Source organism: Atractosteus spatula, chromosome 10 (assembly GCF_055471065.1).
Source record: "Atractosteus spatula isolate fAtrSpa1 chromosome 10, fAtrSpa1.hap1, whole genome shotgun sequence".
NCBI lineage: Eukaryota > Metazoa > Chordata > Actinopteri > Semionotiformes > Lepisosteidae > Atractosteus > Atractosteus spatula.
The window spans coordinates 21486664-21509506 of NC_142715.1; the positions used below are offsets into that span (position 1 = coordinate 21486664).

A 22843-nucleotide genomic window follows, 5' to 3' on the forward strand; every position below is an offset into this window, starting at 1 on the left:
AAGCCGATCTGTTTCGAACCGGGGACCTTTCGCGTGTGTGGCAAACGTGATAACCAGTAGACTACGGAAACGGTGCGAAACCGTGCCCAGTGGCCCAGCGCTGAGCTTCGCCAGTGATATTCGATGTGAATTGAATGCTATTCAAGTCGCAATTCTGAGATACCATAGCGCGAATGCTATTCAATTCACCAATCCTATTCAGGGGCGGAAAAGATCAGAACTTCGTGTGTCTCTGTAACTCGCCGTGATCGTATAGTGGTCAGTACTTTGCGTTGTGGCCGCAACAACCCCGGTTCGAATCCGGGTCACGGCAGAATAGGGGCGTCTGCTTTTACTACTTGCACGAATGAAGGCAAAAAAAAGCCAATCGATGTGAACAAACGGCGCTTAACAGAGGAGTACTGCCTGACTGGATCGTTGATGAACGACAGAGGCCACTCCGACCTCTTCTCGGTTTTCTTCCATGACTAAGGACTGGGCTGCGTCTTCGAGAGCCGGGAAGTCGGCCTGGACCGCTAATTCCCGAGAGTCCCAGCCAGCCGGCCGGCGGAGATCAGTGCGGAGAGCCCAGCCCCTGCGCACAGGCACAACACAAAGAGAAACGAGCGCAAATTGACGTCCCGCTAAACTGCTACATGAGTAAGACAAGTAAACCACCAAACTGTGTTGAAGCAAGAGAGCATAAATTGTGAGCGCAGTGACTACAGTAGGTTTTTATTCTGGCAGGACCTGCTACCACACACCTGGTCACATTACCGCTCAATCAACACAATCAATTACACACAGAGACCCGGATTGTTCTCAGCGTCTAATTAGAACCTGCTTCCAGTCTGAGGCGGGACTCCGTGAAGCAGCCTGCACACTTTCCCGTGTGTATCTGACCTCAGCGGAGGAGTTCCACGCAATTTAGACAGAATTAAATCACCCACACGTGTAGATTTGGCTCAGATGAATTTATTATTCAATTAGTTTCTAATTTCCGAGGACAGTGTGTTAAACTCGCTGCCAGACAGAGTACGGAACATGCGGCACGTCCGTCCACACTTTCATTTATCGAGGGGGGTGTTCTATCAACACGTACCGCAATGAAAATAATTTTACTATTTTTCACGTGTAATTGCATGTCACATTAAAATGTGTAATACAAGCATTTCTTTGCTTCCCAGTAAAGAAATACTGATCAGCTTTTGACATGATCTGATAATAATTGTCTGATTTTTCGGAGATTGGTTTTGCTTCGCAGCACTGAGAACCTATGGAAGCCCGTTTCCGCCAGGGAGTAAAAAAAACGCGCTATGGTATCTCAGAATTGCGACTTAAAAACTCAGAATTCTGACTTTATATCCCACATTTGCGACTTCAAAATATCCCATATTTCATTGTCTGTCCTTTTGTTATTGTAACGGATTCGGGTTCTAGGGCTTGTGCCTTCGCCGCTCCCACCCTAGTTCATGTCTCACTGCATTAGCTCGAACTCAGGCCTTGCCAGCTGTCGGAATTCTGAGATACCATAGCGCGGAAACGGGCTTCCATACATTTCAATTAGTCTGATCAGTGTAGGACAAGTAAATGTAGAATTATTACTTTGTCTGTCTCTTGTTTGTATATAAATGAATATCTCTGACAACTTAATGTTAGTTTTTAATTTAGTTTTAGTTTTACGATGTAGGTCATGCGTTGACATATCCACGAGCATACGAAATGTCTCACTCCCGATTCAGCTCATGCTCCATAGGAGAGAAGAGATTCCTCCTGCTTCTCATACAATCATTTTTATTCTTAATCATAATTTTCTTTAGTTATGATCAATATTGAACTTTTTCTAAATAAAACGACAATAATCAAACATGCAGGCAGACTTTTAAAAAGTATTAGGAGTTGACAGGGTGCACCTTAGGAATAGTCGTTAGAAAATGTGAGAAAAGGAAAGTTACGTAAGCTCTCACACACAGCATTAGAGATTGGCATCTGATTGTAAAAAAAAAAACTACCCGTCTCCCCAGCATTTAATGGTGCTGTTGTTTTTATTTTATATATTGATATATTGTATGCATTTTAATGAACTGTTAAAAGATTGATATACAAATCGCTAAATACGAAACGTAAAAAACCCAACTGTAACCAATTGACCATTCATATTCCTGAATTTTAAATCCCTGTGTTTATCTGTGTCCAAGTGCCTGGTGCAGCTATTTTGAAAGCAGAGTCTATGATTTATTGCGGAAGTGCATTGTTGCCACCAAGGAAAATAATCCAGAATTCTCCTAATTAAGAAATACAAAATTATCTCCTAATTGCGAGATAGCAACGATATCGTGTGTGTATGAACAACCTGTTACATTTGCAATGGCAGTACCTACAGACTATCGAAAGGTTTGCTGGCACTGTGGGTTTAGTGTTCCTGATAATGTGCACGCTGAGAAATGCATACAGACTGACTTTCTTCTCGGAATGAAAAGGTTACCGTTTGTTCCTCATGTAAACACAGTTTTAACCATTATCACACTCATATATATGAATTAAGAACGAATGTGACCTGGAATCCATTGTACCGCTTCAAACTGAAAGTCAGATATTTAGTCTCAAAACTACATAACTCAAGATTTTTTTTTTCCTTGATGGCAGCATTGGCTTCTGTAATTTAGATTCAACCACTGAAGAGGTTGGTTTTGTGTTTTTAGCTATTGAACATAACTGGTAAGTTTAAGTCAGTTCTTGTTACTCTTTCCGCTCGAAAGAGCTGTATTAATACCGGCGCACCTGTCTCCACAGGAAAGATATTGCTGTTCCCAAACCAATGTACTGCAGCTTGTGGCCACGTGTTCCTGCTGTCAGCCTGTGATACCATGTTCGTCCACCGCTAGAAATATTACTGCTCCAGTACAAGAGTAGAAGAGGAAACAAATGCAAACACCGTTTAGAAAAACGGTGACACACGTCTCAGGCCTTAACCATGACAAGGAGGGGATTTGAACCTAGACGAGCAGAGCACAATGGATTAGCAATCCAAAAAGTGACTCCTGTTTAATTTTCTTTTCGCTTGCTCGATTTGTAGTACGCTCCTCAATCCTTACAACCGATAAACAAAACGGGTTAATGTGCCACAGCATTCTGCTGCAGGTACGGATTGCACCGTGTATTAGGCGAACCCGAATGAAATATTTCAAATATGTGAAGAATTTCATGAAACCTGAGAAAAGAAGATCACAGCCAATGTCAACAGTTCAGAGCCTGTAGGCAGCTTCAACAGAACAGAACGATCTGAAGCCGCAATTCTTTCATTGAGTGTATTGTGTCACTCTAACCATGCTGTTGCTATTACTGCTACGTCTGCTGCCGTTGCTTTAAACTCTACTCAGCGGGCAAGTAAAGTTGTACAAGGAACCCAGTGGGCAATGATTCGTCGAATATACGTATATTCACGGCGAAAATACGGCTATACGTATATATACGTCGCCTCGACGTATAATCAACGTCGAATTGCAACCGTAAAATCGACGACATTAATAAACGCATATATAACGTCGAAAACACATCTAACACAGTGCCTGAGGCTTTTTACTGTATGTATCGTGTCGCAGTAATTAATTTACACGTGTATAATAAATATAGTAAATATAATAAATTAATTACTGCGAAAATAATTTACTTCGTACACTTTGCAGAGTGCCGTATACTCCTAGTTGTGGCACACACGATACATACAGTAAAAAGCCTCAGGCACTGTGTTAGATGTGTTTTCGACGTTATATATGCGTTTATTAATGTCGTCGATTTTACGGTTGCAATTCGACGTTGATTATACGTCGAGGCGACGTATATATACGTATAGCCGTATTTTCGCCGTGAATATACGTATATTCGACGAATCAATGCCCACAGCTTGGCATACAAGGGTTTTGCGGAGGGGGTCTTGCCACCTGCCTGAAAAAAAAAAACTAAAATGTTTGAGTGCCTACAGAGTTTCTATTTTTATTTTCTTGAGAAAAGTTGATACCAATTCCTGGACACCCCGTCCCCCATTAGTGCGCGGTGCCCGGGGAAAAATCTGTAGGGGGGCGTCTGAAATTCTGAGGGGGGGTGATATTTCGGTTGAAACGGAGCTGTACGGTGCAGCTACCCAAATGAAATCTCGCAGCTATGCCATTGATTAGTGCTTCATGATAGAAGATAACGACTAGCAATCTGGTATTTGCAATGAAGTTCAGTTTCACATTTTTCGTCACTCTCACGGTTTGTATTGCCTGGAGCGAAAAGTACCATAAGCGTTCATTTTTGCAGCTACATGGACGTTCTGAATCGTTAAGAAAAAAATGTTGTAAAAGCAACAGAAAGCACAGACTGCTATAACTAGTCCTAGTTATATAACGATTTTAAGTATAATGATAAACTACTGCAAGGAATCAGTCCACCTGAGCAAACAGGATCGTAATGTTGACACTCAATAACGACACTGATATGTGCAGTTCCTGGACGGATAGCCCTCCTGCCCATCAAACAGACTGAGTGACTGTTCGTGTCATTTAGTGTTGTCTGACCATTGACAAAGTACAACTATTTTTTTAGGGCGCAAGTTAAGTTAGGTAAATCTTTTTGCCCAAAACTGAAGGGGCGACATTCCTCCCTCCCCCCGTGATGCCAGGCCTGTCCCCATCCAATTCCATAATGTCATTATATATAATACCATACAACAGTGCCCGATCCTTACTAACTGCATGCGTTAAAATTGCACATCAGCTCATAGCAGGGGGCACATAGCCGCGATGTATTATCAATGTTAAATTTCAACCATAATATCGACAACATTAATAAACGCATACGTTGAGAAAATATCTAACCCAGTATATTTTCCGGTTATATACCACAATGCATTGCTTGTATTCGTTGGTCACCATTTTGGACACGTTTTTCAAACGTAGAAGTATATCCGCAAATATCTCAGCAATCCTCTTTTGACAAGTAAATATGAACAATAATAATACTATCTGAATACATACAGATCTTTCTTAATATTATTTTGATTAAAATAGTACGTGAATAAGCAAAAAATGGCACATAAAAATAGTGTGAATGGGGAAGATAACACAAAATCGTTTTGCCGTTTCTCTATTCTTATTCTATGTTGTACTTTCAAACTTTGGGTACTCTTTAATTAGGACAGACTTTATTGCTCAACTGTTATGATGCAAGCCAAATTTTATACATTTATTTCAGCTTTGAGCTTAGTAAACCGTTCATTTTTTAGATTATACTAAAGAAGATATTAATCATCATTTATTTGGGAAGTAATATTATATAATTTTCTCCTAGCTGCGGTGCTGAAGTCCCACCCTACATCAACAGAAAAAGAAATAAAGGAGCACGCAATGTGTTACTTGAAGAATGCATATGCAAGGCAGGGGGCCAGGAGATCTGGACACTGAAAATAATAGGTTTTTGGTTCTAACTGTTAGGACAATTAGACAGGGTTTGCAAATAGTGGACAAAAATCGTCTTAACTTCCATTGTAATATTTTTTTTCTTGGAAATATAGAAGTTGTACATTTTAAAATGTATATTTGAATCAAAATGTGGTTTTGAGTTAGTGTGTTAATGTAATTAGTTTGTGTTTGTCATTACTATACTGTATATTGCCATGTTACCAGAATTTGTAGCTGAAGTTTAAGACTAGTTGTGTTTTTTATGATTATTGCCCATATGTTGATTGTTGATTGATTGTATACAATGTATAATTTGAAATACATATGTTTCAGGTGTGAATGTGTATTTTCAGAATAAATTTCTAAACCTAATCATTGGCTTGGTTTACTTGTTTCTACACCTATAAAACCTATCTTTGATGTATAATAGACCTCTACCCATATACGTATAATAGACCTCTAAAGTTATCCGTATAATAGACCTCTAACCATATACGTATAATAGTCCTCTAAAGTTATCCGTATAATAGACCTCTAAACTTATCCGGAACTCCAACCATATATGTATAATAGTCCTCTAAATTTATCCGTATAATAGAACTCCAACCATTTATGTATAATGAACGTCTAAACATAGACGTATAATTGACGTATAACTTTAGACGTATATTAGAATTTCATTCTAGACGAATTGCAGACCACATTTAGACATCTAAGGTATGCGTTTAATAGACGTATATTATACGTCTTTTGCCCACTGGGAATAGACTACTTTGAGCCGTCCAAATTCCATTATGCGAATTTAAGCTTTTTTTGTATTAATAACAGCGTTAGTAATACAATGCGTGCTCAGAAACGTTACTTATTAGCTTATGAAGCAACAGTTTCGACAATTTGCGGTCTTCAAAAAGTAAACGCTGAAGTTTTTATACTTCCTTGTGAGCAGATCACCTTTGATTTAGAAAAGGAAAACTTATTCCCCTGTTGCTTTCATTGCAATATCTGAATCGAGACCCAAGCGCTAAGAAAGCTGAATAACGCAAAAGTCATAAACCTGATTTTAATTTAGATACACATTTTCTAATGCAGCCTTCATTACAAGACAGTCTATTTCTCAAAAGCGTGTAATGTGAAAAAGAGAAAAATGAAAATATATGGATGACAATATTTAAAAGATGAAGATTTTACTTTTGAGAAAACCGCTGGTTTTAGAACTTTGCTGTGCTTCCTGCATCATTGTCAGTGTTATAAACTGGGTGTGGAGGTAGCGATCACTTTGTAGAGCAGTTCATAGGCCGGAGCTGTTCAGACTACTCTTCTTATTTCTCAAATGCTTCCATCATTTTTTTCACGCTAGGACGCTAGTGTGTACATGTGCTTGGTTTTCGTTTCACTGATTCTCATTGAAGATTTGGGAATTAATGACGAAAGAATCAGTTGCCTCGGAAAGCAGAAGGTTTGGTTCACAACGATCTTGAAGACACGCCCATGTAGAGCACAGTGTGATATTTGTACTATAAAAGACCAAGTGCTCAAAGTGACTTCTGCGTTTACCGTTGAAACTTGCTTCAAAGTAAATCAAGACGTATGTCTCTCTCGCTGTGTGTGCTCTTATCTGTCCATCTCTCTCTCCACTTCTCTCACTCTGGCAGTCTGTGCAGAGTATCTGAAGGGGATGTAACACCACTTGGCAAAGAAGAAAAATTCTCAGAGGCAGAATAAAAAATCATTATTCTCTTCTCAGTCAGATTCACAGCTCAGACTCACACTCAGACAGAAGCTCAATGCTGTACTGCTCTCTATCCTCACAATCCAGAACCAGAAGATATTCAGACAATCAGTACTGCTACATGAACAATATCAGACAGAACAGCATGGACTCAAGTCACATTTCCCCCTTTCCCCCTTTCTCCCAGCCCTCTTAGAGACATAAAAGAGCTCCTGATTCTCCTCTCTGTGAACTGGGCTCAGGGGTCACTGATCTGGCAGCTGTGGGCTCTGTTCCAGGGCAGAAGCAAGAAACTTCAATAAACCCTTTCCAGGACTTCCAGCCCTTCAGTATTACTTTCTTTAATGTATATCAGCCTCCAAACATGTTTTTTAAGTGTTTTATAACACAAGTGAGTGTGGAATTATTTTTGTATTTATGTAATAAACACCAGTATTGACACTCTGATCAGTATATTGATTATTAGTAGCCAAAGGCCGATGGTCGTGACTAAAATAGTGACCAGTTGACCAGTCTGTAGCTCTGAGCAGTGGGACTCAGATCACACAGAAGAAGATCTGTCTGTGTGTGATTCCACAGCAGCCCTGGGATTCAGCTGCTCTCACAAGTGTCTCACAGACAGTCTTATAAATGTACAATTAGATGAAGTCTTGTTACAGTTATAAAGTTAAGTGAAATCATCAGACTACCTATAGAAGTGAGAGCTTGGTGGAAATAAAACCAGTATACACCTCCAGGATCAGGAGTCTGATCCTCCTGGCTCTTTTACTCTGAAGATTCGTGTAAAACCCTTAAAAGTGCTTATTTCAGGGACTTGTGCTCGTTCTCTACTGCTCCACACGGGTACGCTTTGTAACGCATTAATCTGTGAAGTAAACTATTTTTTTTCTGTTTAATGATTTTCATTCCTCGGTTTGTCGCTCTCCTTCTCCAACTGTTATAAATCACCTCTCTTCACAGCCCAGTTTAGTTTTTTGGAGATGTTATATTTGTATGAAAACCAGGAGTCTCCTCCAGCAGAGATGTGCTATTTTTTAAACTTTTTTTATTAAACATATAGAATTTACAAATTTAACTACAACCAGAAGATTAAGAAACATGTACAAGAGAAAAAAACACAACAGAAAAAAAAACATATAACCACCAGAGGTAATGAAGTAAATTATGTGATCAAATTGTATTTTTACATATGTCATGTTTTCCTTGCTTTATTATTTCTTAGTTATTTATAGAATTTAAATAGTGTTTCAACATGCATACGTTTCCTGTATAAAATAAAAATCAGCACTCACTTTTTTACAAAAAAAAACGCTTTTCTTTTTGCAACATTTCGAGTACCTCTGCCATTCATGAAAAAGACACAAAAGCAGCAGAGACGCGCTCTGTCTGTCAGAATAAGCGCTGTGACGTCACAGACACCAGCCAGAGCACCGGGATCAGAGAGAGAAAGAGCGCGGCAGGCGCACGGAGCTCACGGAGAAGAGTTATTGATCACTTATCTATCGACAACCAATTATTTCAACTGAAGAACCGTAGAAAAATCGATTAACTTCACCGATTGGTGAGTACTGATTCTTTTCTTGACCCTGTTTAAGTATCTAGAAAACAGTTAATAAAGACTGTATCGACCAATTACCACAGTGCGTTTAGGGTTAATAATATTCAATCCGAAATTAAACAATGATTATTCATATTATTATTTAGGTAACTGTATCCTAGAGCTAGAAAATGATATTTCAAGTTCATAAATGAATGTAAGTAACAGTTTAAATGCATTTTTCCAGTGTTTATAAATCATAAGAATGGTAACCACGGCGACAGGCGTCTCGTCACTGCACGCGTCTCAGTGTCTCGCATTTGTCACAGAGAGCGGTGTGACGTCACGAGCAGCAACTAATACTAATATCAGTGTCTTCATGTTAATATTAGTGAGAGTACAACTGGTAGTTTTAATGCTAGTGTTCATGTGAGTATTAATGACAGTGGCACTACTGATTGTTTTAGTTTTAATGTTCATATTCATGTTAATATTAATTATAATTATAGTGTTACTGTTGTAGTATTAGTAGTATTTATATTTGTGTTATAGTGTATCTGTAGTTAAGTGAGTTTGTGGTATCTGTGCGTGTGTGGGTGCGTTTCTGGAAGTGTGTGGTGTCTGTGTGTGTGGAGGTATGTGTCTGTGAGCTAGTTGTGTCTGTTAGTGTGTGAGCGTGTGGGGTCTCTGAGTGTTTGGTGTCTATAAGTGTGTGTCTATGAGTATGCATAGTGTCTATTTGTTTCTGTGAATGCATGCCTGAGAATGTGTGTGTATGGTTTGTGTCCGTGAGTGTGTGGTGTCTGTCAGTGTGTAGTTTTATATTTGTAAGTGTATGTGTGGGCATGTCTGTCAGTGTGTGTAGTGTCTATGTGAGTATTAATGATGATAGCATTACTGATAGTTTTAGTTTTAATGCTAGTATTTATGTAATATTAGTGATACTTATAGTGTTAGTGTCAGAGTATTAACACTCATCACCATCATGTTAGTTTTCATGAGAGTATTACTGTTATTATAAGTATTATTAGTCTAGTAGTAGTTTTTGTCAGTGTTAGTAACAATGATAGTGTCAGTTTTGGTGATTGTGTTACTGTTGTAATATTAGCAGTATCTGCATTAGTGTTAGTTATAGTGTGTCTGTACCTAAGAGTGTATGTAGGTGTCTATGTGCGTATATAGTGTCTATTTGTGTATCTGTGAGTCTGTGAGTGTATATATGTGAGTGTGTGAGTGTCTTATTGTGTGTATAAATGTGTAATGTGTCTGTGAGTGTAAATGTGTGTGAGAGTGTAGGTGTACAGTATATCTGTCAGTGTGTGTGAATGTGTGTGTAGGTGGGCTTGGGTTCCACTGATGTATCTGACAGAAGTGACCCATCAACAGGTGTTGAGTTCCAGAGCCGCTTGCAAATAAAAACATTTTCTAGAGTCCAGGCCAACTTCCAGAGAGCTGTGAGTTCTCTGTTTTTATCAGTATTAGTAATAATGACAGAAGTAATTCCCACGCAAATGATTATTAACCAAAACAGCCATCAGAAAATATTGCCTTTGCAATGATGTCTCTCCTCTTCTTCATGAATTTTCTTTAATGACAGGACATTTCTCTGTCTGAGTGCCTGCTGTGAATAGTGTGACAAGCCATTTCTTTCCAATATTTTCTAGTTCAGTTATTTATCGCATATGAAATATTATTCTCATTAAGAATATTTTACCTGCAAAGTCACAGTGAAACTACTACGGCAAATGAACGTTTTATGGGTGGAAAACGTTCAAAAGACTTAATGCTCCAGGGAAGGTTTGAACACACAACCTCATTATAACTCCACTGTGCACAGCTACATGCATACCACACACTGACCAACTGTGCCACTGGACCTCTGTAAGGCAGGCTCCTACACCGATTGTAAAACTGGCACAAACGTAGGGCGAAACGGGGTTTTGGCTGTGGATACATCTCCACATGGGTGAAAGGGACAGTAAAATAGTAAGGTAAATAAAAGATACTGAAATATACAGTATGTGCTCACTGTAATGTAGGAAGAGGTGGTAAACAAGCAAAACAGCTTTGTGGATAATGTGAAGTGACATTGTTTTGTGTCAATTAGCCCACGAATTGTGCTTCATGTGCCTTAAGCTGTGCAATTTGTATGGTTGTTGAATGAGATTGGTTTCTTCACAAGCCCGGTCAATTGCCAGAGGAGAGCTTGCCGACACACACCTTCATGAAGACTCTCTTTAAGATGATTACACCTTTCATTGTCAAGTCGCCTCCTTTGTATACAATAGTAGCACCAACACTAAGAGAAAGGATGAGAAATGGCATTTATCAAATGATTGCAGTGTTTGTTTGACTGAGGTTCCTTGTGTGCTGAACTGGCCTCTGGAGAAGTGTAGTGCAGTAAAGGAGAAGATTTGTGTCACTCAAGGCTGTAACGGAACAGAACAATACAATTACAATACTTTTATGAGAGTAAATAATACTGGTGCATCACAGTTCTTATAATGGTGAAAACAGGAGCAACTTCTCTACAGTTTTGACTGAAGTATTTAAACGGCAAGAAATAATATCACTATGCAATTAATTAATGCAATTGAGCTCCTCTAAATGTTCTAGTTTGATGAAACAATGTATAGAATTAGGTGACAATATCAGAATTCATTCAAATACACAAGATTAATTTTCAGCAGCAAAAATACGCTCGAAAATATTTTACAAGAAAGAAACCTTACATTCACCTAAATCAACATTCACCCTCTACATTAGCAGAGAACAGTAGGACAGTTAGTTAGTGTCACTGGACACTCTGTCACAGAGGCTGATCTCTTCAGACTTCGATGAGTCTTCCAACATGTCGTAGCTGTTGAAGAAGCACCTGTTGAATCTCAACCAAGATTTCCTGAGAAATCGTTCAGCGAGCGATTCCTCCCTCTGGACTCTGCACTGAGCTGAAAGCTGCGCGAATTCCTCAGTGTATGTCCTGTACTGTTACATGCACTCTTGTGTAGATTATCTACTTGGAGAAATGTGACAAGAACACATAGAACTTTTTCCATATGTGAAGGAAAATGCAAAAGAGCCTGAAAACTTTGAACATTTAAGTTTGCGTGCTTTATATACTGTATATTTTTTACTATACTTTACTTTACATACTTGGGGTGGAGCAGTGGCTCTGTGGCTAAGGATATGCGCCTGTGGTTGGAAGGTTGCTCATTCAAATCCCTCTGCCAGCAGAGGAATCCTACTCCACTGGGCTCCTGAGCAAGGCCCTTATTTTTTTTTCTTATAAAATATACTTTAATCAGAAAAAAAACATCGCAAAAGTACACAGCTCACACAGTAACTCTCCGAAAAACGACGGCGGAACGATTCCTCCCTCTGGACTCTGCACTGAGCTGAAAGCTGCGCGAATTCCTCAGTGTATGTCCTGTACTGTTACATGCATTCTTGTGTAGATTATCTACTTGGAGAAATGTGACAAGAACACATAGAACTTTTTCCATATGTGAAGGAAAATGCTAAAGAGCCTGAAAACTTTGAACAGGTTTCATTATTTTCATAATGCTCCCTTTGTGCCTTGACCAGGAAAGCCTTGGCTTTCTCGGTGTGCAGGTTGCGGAGCCTCTCCTTCAGGTCCCGTGCCCGGGCTGAATTGAAGGCTCCTCCCCCGTTAGACGAGCTGTACTCCTCCTCGAGTTGCCTCTGGAGTCGTGCAGCTTCCTTCCTCTCCCTGGCCGCCTTCCGTCTGCAGTACGTCTGCGTCAGGGTTCGGGTCCTGTCCTTCACCGACTCCCACCATTCCACCACGGAGCTGTAGCCGTCCCTCAGGTCGACCCAGCTCGCGTAGTCCTTCCGGAACAGTGCCCTGAAGTCGTCTTCCTCCAGTATCTCTCGGTTCAGCTTCCAGTACCCACGACCGAATGCCGGCAGGCTAGTGTTAGCCACCACCGTCAAGCGCTCGTGGTCGGAATACCACGCCGGGGACACCGTCGCTGACTCCAGGGAGCAGGTGGTGTGCAGGAAGATGTAGTCCAGGCGGCTGCACACTCCCCGGGAGTTCTTCCAGGTCGTTCCGGCGTCGTTAGGGCGGCACCGTCTGAAGCCGTCTACCAGGGAGAACTGCTTGAGGGGCGACCCCAGCTCTGCCGAGCTAGCGTCGCTCCCCTTCTCCCGGTCGACGTTGAAGTCCCCGCCGAGCACCACCTGTCTGTTGGTGGTGCAGCAGCTGGCCAGGTCAGCAAACACTTCCTTCCGGGTAGAGGGTTCCGTCGGAGCATAGACGTTAATCGCTCTCAACTTCTGCCCCCTCCAGTCGATGTCTGCGACCAGGATCCGGCCCTGCACCACCGAGAAGGAGGAGACCAGCGCCATCTCTGGGTTTCCGAGGAGGATTCCCACTCCGGAAGAGTGGACCCCTCCTACGCTCCAGCATGATTCTCCCTTCGTCCATTCCCTGGAGAATGTCAGCTTGTCGCTTTCATCCTTCAGGTGGACCTCCTGTAAGAAACAAACTGAGAAAGCCTTTGAGGCCAGATCATGAAAGACTCCCCGTCTTTTCACTGGGTCTCTCAGCCCTCTCACGTTAGTTGTAAGGAAGGTTAGTTTCACAGTCATGATTAAACTAGTGAAAGTTAAACCTCCTCTCTGTACTTACAGTTGAAACCTGGGAGTCTACATCTGGGCACTGTTTAGCCTAGATGTATCTCCTCTCGTTCGGGTCCTGGGGGGAATATGCTGGGCTCCCTCCCGGTCTCGCAGGGGACTGAAAAGTAAACATGCTGGACAGGTCCAGCCCTACCATCAGTCCGGGCTCCAGGGCGGCCTCGAAGTAATCCTCGTCTTCCTCGAGGATACTCTCCGCCACCGCTTCGGGAAGACTCCTTTCTTCCCTTTTTCTGGGAGTTTCGGGAGCCTCCGGTTTCTCCTGGGCCTCGGGGGAGGGGGGCTCCAATTCCTGGGCTTCCTCTTCCTGTTGTTCCTGGGCCTCGGGGGAGGGGGTTCCGACTTCCTGTGCTGCCTCTTCCTGTTGCCCCTGGGCCTCGGGGGAGGGGGTTACCTCTTCCTGGGCTGCCTCCTCCTGTTGTCCGTGGGACTCGGGGGAGGGGGGTTCCGTTGTCACTTCCTGTCGTCCTTGGGCCTCGTGGGGGAGGGTTTCCATTTCCTGGGCTGCCTCCTCCGGTTGTTCCTGGGCCTCGAGGGAAGAAAGTTCCGTTTCCTCTAGGGCGAGGAAACGGTTCTCCCTTACCACTCTTTTCTTTTGTCCTTCCGAAGGTGGGTCCGCCCTGGGTCTCTTCTCCCGCTTTCGCTTTCCCTTTTTGCTGGGAGTTATCCAGGGCTCTTCCTCCGGTCGGCCATTTTGTCCTTCTTCCTGGCGGCCATCTTGTGGCACCGATGCGGCTGGGGGTGTGGCCTCGGCAGTTTCGGTCCTCAGCGGGGGAGGTGCGGGTTCTTTGTTCTCACCCCTCTCCCTTTGTTTGGAGACCGGTTTCTGCCTGCTGGCTTCCACCACCTGCGCAAACGAAGGTTTGCTTACCTTGCATTGGCGAAGGAGGTGTCCCTCGGCGCCGCATCCGTCACACTTTTTGGCTGCCCGGCAGGTTTTTGCCAGGTGCCCGTCCTCGTTACAGTTGTGACATCTGACGATGTCACATGTGTTGGCTTTGTGGCCGGACTGTCTGCACTTGCTGCAAAAGTCCGGCATCCTGGGGTAGTAAAGGTACCCCCTGTCGGCTCCGATGTTGAAGCGAGCCGGGGGGTGCTGGAAACCGTCGACGCCCTCTGGGTCCTCTTTTAGGAGGACTCGGTACTGGCGTTTGCCGTACCAGATGCCTTCGTCCCTGATCTCAGTTGGTTTTCCCACCACGGTTACATACCTCCCTAGGTACGCTGTTATCCATTCCGTAGGTACGTAGGGGTTGTATGTGCAAACCGTGATGGTCCTCTGGTTTGTCTTCCTCATAGGCTCCGGCCTAAAATCAGAGAAACCGGGGTGCTTACCTTTTTCCCTGATTAGTCTCGTTGCCTTTTCATATGAGGCGTCCGTGGCCATGTAGGCCTCCATGTACCTCTCTGCCTTGTTGTCCTGGAGGCAGTAGAGGTCTCCGGCCACCAACTGCAAGATCCCTCTAAGGAAAGTCATGAAGAAGGTCTTCGCAGTCGGCATTGTCTCGGTCTTCTTTGTCCAGTGGAACCGGATCAGTGTCCTCTTGTCTGCCATCTCTGAGGGAGAGAAGAGGGAAAAAAAAGGAGGAAAAGCGGGAGAGCAAAGGGAGCTAAAGAAGCAGCGAGGGAGCCCTGGCTTTTGTCCTTGCGGGCAGAGCCCAGCTAGGTGCAGGCGCAGGAGGAGAGAGAGAGAGAGGAGAGCGGAAAGTGCTTCCGGGTCTCGAGGAAGAAAGCAAGCACCGCGGGCAGGCCACGTGTACCTGCTCCCAGCCAAGAGGCCAAGGAGGCAGAGAGAGAGAGCGAGAGAGAGAGGGAGCGGATAGCGCTTCCGAGTCTCAAGGTGGAAAGCAAGCACCGCGGGCAGGCCACGTGTACCTGCTCCCAGCCAAGAGGCCAAGGAGGCAGAGAGAGAGAGCGAGAGAGAGAGGGAGCGGATAGCGCTTCCGAGTCTCAAGGGAGAAAGCAGGCACCGCGGGCAGGCCACGTGTACCTACTCCCAGCCAAGAGGCCAAGGAGGCAGAGAGAGAGGGATAGAGAGAGAGAGCGAGAGAGAGAGGGAGCGGATAGCGCTTCCGAGTCTCGAGGAAGAAAGCAGGCACCGCGGGCAGGCCACGTATACCTACTCCCAGCCAAGAGGCCAAGGAGGCGGAGCAAGAGAAAGGGGGAGGGGAGAGGAGAGGAGAGAGCAGAGAGAGAGAACGTTGCTGCCGGATCCCACCCAGCTCAGCTGCTGCTTGGCCTTAACCCCCTAGGCTCAACCTAGAGCGATACCAGCTCAAGCACTCTTCAGGATCTTCGATCGCCTTCTAGACCTTTGGTAAGACAAGAACTGCGGGCATGCCACTTGAACTTGATCTTAGCCAAAAGGCCGAGAAGCGAGCAAGGCCTGAGCAAGGCCCTTAACCCCAACTGCTCCAGGGCACCATACAATGGCAGATCCTGTGCTCTGACCCCAGGCTCTCTCCTTATCTGTGTGCCTCATGGAGAGCAAGCTGGGGTATGCAAAAAGATCATTCCTAATGCAATAAATTGTAAAGGGTTAATAAAGTGATGTTATTATTATTATTCCTTACAGCAGAGCAAACAAATTGTTACAAAAAACACCAGCTAATGTCCACCAGCGGAATTAACATTAATATACTGTAAAGTGCTGTTACTTGGGAGTGTTAATCTACAGATAAATTAAACAAATGGCATTTATAGCTCTAAAGAGGTTGACATAGACGTCTGTAACAGATCTTTTCAGTTCATTGCTGTTCCTCTGACTTGGTGAGCCTTTGGAATTTTAAAAGCGTTTTGCTTGCCTCTCATGTGGTCTGTGTACCAGCCCATTAAGAGCCGCACTATCACTGTGTCGTGTGTGGTCCTACAGAACTACACAGCTATCTACTGGAGTCGTCTTCTGTCCATTGCAGTTGAAAACAGATTTAATACGGAGCTGCGCAGAAATTTCTGCGGCAAATATCGCTGCAGAACTAGCCCGTGCACAACAACGAAGAGAAAAAGAAATACCACAGGGTCGCCCATAAGAGGTAAAAATAGAAATCAATTGTTCAAACAATTACAACACTCGTCCTCTTACAGTGGTCTCATGTTATTTTTCTTGCCATAAGAACAGTGGGATTGTTCAACTGTATTGTTCCCCAAATGGTTGAATAATAATAATAATGATAATAATAGTGGTGGTAGCTGATCGTTCTTGTCCGTGGCCGAGTGACCTATGTGAATACAGTATGTTGATTTATTCTCCTCAAGGCATCGCTTTAGCAATTCAAAGAGCGTGGGTTTTAACCCATTCAGTGCTTATTTCAACTAACGCCATGTTCCTTTTTCTAGGTCTTCAAATAGTTTACAATGTAGAGGTATCTTTAGTAATAAGAAAAAAGCTGCACCTCGGAGATCCATCTCACAAAAGCAGACTTCTTAAAGTGCACTTATGAGCTGTAGAACCTGAAGGAGTTCTCTCTCCTGGATATTAAACATGCAGATAATGAAATCAGTGATTTATGATTTCTGCAACCTTCCAATAAATACATCTAAGACATGTAACAAACCCATTGTGCAGCTCCAGTGGCACAGTTGGTCAGTGCATCGTACTTATATAGCAGTACATAGTGAAGTCATGCTGAGGTTGTGAATTCAAGCCTGAGGCAGTTTTGCCTGTGATTTCAGCTGCAGAAACTGTCTGTTGGATTTAGGTTGGTTCTTCTGTTACTTTTTCCGATCGATGGAGCTTTATTAATGCAGGCACACCTGCTTCCTCTGCATTTTATTTTATCGCTGCTCACAAACCAACATACTGCAGACACCTCTGATACTGTCACTGCTTGTGGGCCACGTGTTCCTGCTGTCAGCCTGCTATACCATGCTCATGCGTGTCTAGAAACATTACTGCTCTAGTACAAGAGCGAAAGACTAAACGAAATCGCACCCACTTTGAAAAAATCACGTTTGACAAACCATTGGATGACAAGAATGGGATTCTTTGGTTGTTTGAGTACATAAATCAAAGACACTGCGTTCAGCATATTCACATCAGGCACTAGGACAGAGATAAACCCAGAGAAAATCTTCTCACATTTTAATCTGTAACTGCAGGATTCAACAAATTGTTAATTATCTCAACTTCACTTACAATTTTTAAACAATTTACAAAGCCCACAGTGGATGACATTTGGTTCCGGCACACATCAGTTGCTTGGAATATCATTGTAATATTTAATTTGCTTTCCCGTCACACCACTTTTATTATTAATGAAGTTTATCAATACACGTTTGTTTAAAACATGTCATTTATTATTGATACAGTTTCATTCTGTCTTTATTAGGAGCTGTATCACAGCTAATGCATGTAAAGCCTTAAGTATGTGATAGTGAGAGTTCAGTTATCCCAGGGAGTGAAGAGAACTGAAATTTAGTAAATACATATTTTAATAGAGTGTAAATCTTCAAAGTGTTCTGTCACTTCAAAAACAAGTTACAGGAGCAGGGATTGAACCCACATAGACATTTGCTTATTGGGCTTAAGTCCAACACCTTAACCACTCAGCCATCCCGAAAAACAGCTTCAGTTTTGTGTTACACAGTTCATTGAATATATTTGTTCATTGAATATATTAATTTAATATATTTGTTATATTTTTGAATGGAATGGGACTGTACACTGGTGGTTCCCAGGGGAAAACAGGGTTATTGAGCCATTGGGTATTCTGAGAATAAATTGGGTGGGTGAATGTAACCGTGTGGTAAAGTAAAACAGTCTTCTTAGATGAAGCGCTACAGATGCAGCCCCCGAAAGTGTATAAGACTTACATTTATAGTACTGCTGACACAAATGGAGCCTCTACATCAGACCGAAATAGCGATGTGTTCGCTTAGTTGTGCGTAGGATCTCCTCATGAATCTGTCTCATTCATCAGTGGAAATAGAAGCCGTCACTGTAAACTCGGACGTGATGTTCCGCAGATGTACAGTGTGCCTTTCCTTTTGTTGTATTCAAGAGTACTCACTGTGTGAGCTCCTCACTGCGTTTCCTTTTCTTTTCCTGTGATTATCTACGTGGAGTGTGGTGACAAAATAGTCTTGAACATTTTCGGTTTGTGAAAGGAAACACTAAAGAAAATACAAGTGATTAACTTTTAAAATATCGACAGTACAGCTAGAAGAGTGGAAGATAAAATACGATTTATAATTAAATTCACAATACACTTAAGGAAAACACAAACGCCCAAACAGGGACTTGAACCTTGGACCCTCAGATTAAAAGTCTGATGCTCGACCGACTGAGCTATCCGGGCTCTGGATGGTGAATGACACTGTCGTGATCCTCACAAGTCACATGTCTCTTCTTGTGCCGAAGCGCAGTCATACAGTACCTGACCCGTCTGGAATGTCTACTGACAGACTTTATCCAGAAGCGACGGCACCACTCCCAGTAGAATGAGTGAGAAATACAGCATGACATGGGGAGGAAAGGGGCTCCCACAATTCATCTTTCCTCACATTACTGATTTTTTCAATAGCATTTTGACCTTTTTTCACATTCAGATTTTTTCGCATTTAATAAGATCTTTTAATCAACAACATCAAGAATGAAAACAAATGGAACATTTTTTGGAACAACAATTAAAAAAAACTTTCAATTCCTTGGTTCTATAAGTGTGCACACTTTTTTGTTAAAAATTAAAAAACATTTTGTTAAAATTCAATAAACAGTCTATCAGCAGCAAGAAATTATTCTGAAAGTAAGATTTTTTATATCATAAACTGTAAGACACAAAGAGAGTTTACAGGTCGTATCCTTCGCTTTGTCTTTTAAATTAAGCGTTCGGGATTCAAACCTGTGTTCGGACTGTTGTGTTTCTTGAATTTCTTGTAATCATCAAATGTCGTTGTTTGGTCCATCAGTTTTTTTCTCGGTTGTACAATGGAATTCGCGCAGTTTTCAGCTCAGTGTGGAGTCCAGAGGGAGGACTCGCTCACTGAATGATCTCTCAAGAAATCCCGGGTGAGATTCAAAAGGTGTCTTCTTCAACAGCCACGACACGTCTGAAGACCTCTGGATTTCCTGAATATAACATAAAATTAGTTCAAATCATTTGGTAGTTAACAGAACTAAATGCTTTAGAGGTACATTTAAAACAGCAGAGCAACACCGTAGCACTTCGAGTGTGCCTGAGTTTAATTGTGTGAACTTGGCTCTCTATGAACATGAGCAAAGAGTTCACATTCAACAGAAGATTGCAATGTGAGCACAGAAATATAAAGCACCTGGAGATGCCAGGACCTCATACACGCGAAGCATGCGCTCTACCACTGAGGTATATCCCCAACAGACTTATTAACGGAACTGAGATGTGCTGATGCTCTCTGAACACAATCCACCACTAACGAAGGATGCCTGCAGTTTCCCACTTTTATGTTTCCTCTACTACAGAGTAAATTCATAGGAATGAAGAAATAAGGAAGGAAAAATAACCGCATTGAAGCTTCCAGAGATTGGTTAAAATGAATCCATTATTTTTATATCCAGTCACACGGGCGACGATGATTGATTTATCGACGGGGAGTGCTTTTTTACCTCCTCACTCGACTACCTTGATTAAACTACGCATAGAACAACAGCAGTACAGATGATTTTCATGGACCGACTTGTTTTGTACAACTCGAGTGATAAAGTCCTGTCTGCAAACATTGTAGAAGAACAAAAAAGGGCGAAACAACGCTCCAACCACAGGAATGGTAACAGGAAGGATCATGTTATTTAATATGTCCTTTGGAGATGCCTTGTCAACGCACACAGGTGTTAGAGCTGGACAAATAATTGATAGTGGTGTTTGTAAACAATCATGAAACATGTTATTTCTAAACCAGGAAGAAAGGAGCAGACTTAAACTTTAAGAGACAGAAACAACACCTTATCACAGCTAACATTAATTAAAATGACATCACAATAAAAGAGCGGAGCCTTGAGTGAATCAAATTAGTTTTCATTGGACGTCTGTCTCTTCATAACTTTGTAGGTGAGAGGGAGGATTGCGGAAATGTGCCGGTGTTTCTCAGAAGTGCGTTGGTGGTATAGGTGCCTTCTAAATAATTGAGCCGGGTTTGAATCCCGGTAAGTGCATCCCCAAATCTTTTCAAGAAAATCTGTGATCCGGTAACATATCTTTTGAAACTAGCATTCAAGGTAGGATACGTGTTCTTAAACACCAAAACACTCTATAAGGCAAAAGCAGATCTCTGTACACAAGACGGCAGTGCGATCTTAGAATTCCTGTGTTGTTGACGGATTCAGACTCCTTCTCAGAGTTCTTTGCTCGCCAAATAACTTTGCAGCTGAGGAAGAGCACCACAGAAAATACCAAACACAGCCAACGAGCGTGTTGGTTGCTCTTGCTCTTAATGCAAGGAGCTGTTTTTTTTAATCATTATTAACCAAAAACAGCAGCACAGGTAGGTCGCATTTGTGATTATGTCACTTCTCTGCTTCAGCAAGGTCAATAAAAGACTCTGAAAGTAGTAAAGCAAAACTGAACTCAAAATCATATTAGGAATTCTGAGCGATATATCCATACAGGTAATCCAATAAGAATGTTGAAATATTTGAATATCATCTCTCTATATATTTCGCTGCTTTTTACCAGGAGTAAAACTATTGGATTGAAGGAATGCTAACTGCTGGGTTAAAATGTATAGTTGTTATTTGGAGAAATCTGTAAACTCGTGATCTTATATGTTTTAAAAGACAGCACAGGAAAAAACGACAGTGCTGATTATTTTCCGGAAACGGAGCACTGATGACCTATCCGAGCTGATTGATAAAGCCCACCCAGTGGATACTCTAGCAGAACGTCAAAGAATATTCACCTCTGTATCCAAAGAAACCACAGGAACAACATCAGGAAGCACAATCAATTCCCCTTTTAATTTTTTCCTGTAAGGTATGCTATGTGAATTCATGAAGTTAATCCTCTGATCTCTTTTGAGCACGAACAAAGTATTTCTAATGGAGCGCTATGTTCAAAGATAAGCTATTACCCCTGCCAACGATTCGGCGTGAAGAATTAAAAGTTTCACAGACAAAAGCAGCTCACCACCACAGCCAATATTAAATGTACTTGCCGGCACACTATCATGTGCACTGCCTCAAAAGTGATCTCGGCAGATGTTGTTCCCTACATAAAGCTGAACGTGCCAAAGAGAATTTCTGTTGAGAAAACAAAATATTTTTTCTGCCTTGATGTTAAGCCTGTCTTTTAGAAAGTCTATCTCTAAACACCTCCTGCAGCCTAACAAAAAGCGCTTTTACTGATTGTATTGCAGGTCTTAAAACACTAACATTTGGCAGCGGTGGGATTCGAACCCACACCCCCAGAGAGACTGGAGCCTAAATCCAGCACCTTAGACTGCTCGGCCACGCTACCTTCCTCCATATCCACCTTCCTCCCATTGCTGGCTTGGAAAATGCCGGGGGCTTCAGCTCTTGTCATCAGATCTAATGATATGACGTGGAAGTGACTGCACCTTCATCTTCCGAGATGCTTTCAATAGCACAAATGCTACTTTCACCGGCACAAACAGCAATAATGAAAGAGGTGGGTCTCATCCTTTGTGCTGTTTGTAGGGGCGCAACTCTACATCGATCTACTGACTTACAAAAATCAAAATCCTCTGTTATTACTGTTGCTTTTTTCATAGTTTCTTTAAATCCTTCATTTGAACATAGATTTTGAAGGATATTGATGATAATACCACATAAATTGTGGTTTTCTTGTGATCGCCAATTTTTTTCAAATACCAGCCTTTTTTACAGTTCCTTGCGTGTTTCACAAGGTATAATAGCCCCCCTCGCATCGTCAGCTAACATATTTTAAAATTACAATAGATTATACAGCATGCATGTTTACATTTATATTAAAATTAAAGTAAATATACCAGAATACATACAGTGCTAACACAATAATTCTTGTCAAGTTCTCCAACAAATCTGCATTGTTATTTTAACATGTTTCAGCTGAGGGTGCAACAGGAGTATAAATGAATTTTCCCGCCAGCCGTTCAAAGACCAAATTCCATGAGTGAACATTATTTTCTCAGAAGTTGCCGGCATTGGACTTTGCCGGTGGTAATGAATTATGTCCACAACTGTTGTAGTAGTTCCTTCTTGAAATTCGACACGTGCAAAGCACTCGTAATATCATAGGTGTTAAAGTTCGCTGAGTCTATTCGAGTCATGGTGTGTATCCCTACCTATCATTGGGAGACGGGTAGCTTTTTAACAGATTCCAATCTTCAATGCTTTGTGTGAGAGCTTACATAAAATCTTTCATTTTCTCACATTTTCTGACGACTGTTCCAAAGGGGCACCCTGTCAATTCCGAATACTTTTCAAAAATCTGCCTGCATGTTTGATTATTGTCATTTCATTTCAAAAAAGTTCAATATTGATCATAACTAAAGAAAATAATGATCACGAACAAAAAAGGGATAAAG

The 22843-nt window shown here is 42.0% G+C and overlaps 1 non-coding gene across 1 annotated transcript; it reads right to left on the bottom strand.

The window, feature by feature from the left end:
• Nucleotides 1-21692: 21692 nt before the first annotated feature.
• Nucleotides 21693-21774, bottom strand: trnal-uag (transfer RNA leucine (anticodon UAG)). The gene has a single exon. It is a non-coding gene; the product is annotated as a tRNA-Leu (tRNA).
• Between the last annotated feature and the right edge of the window lie 1069 nt (nucleotides 21775-22843).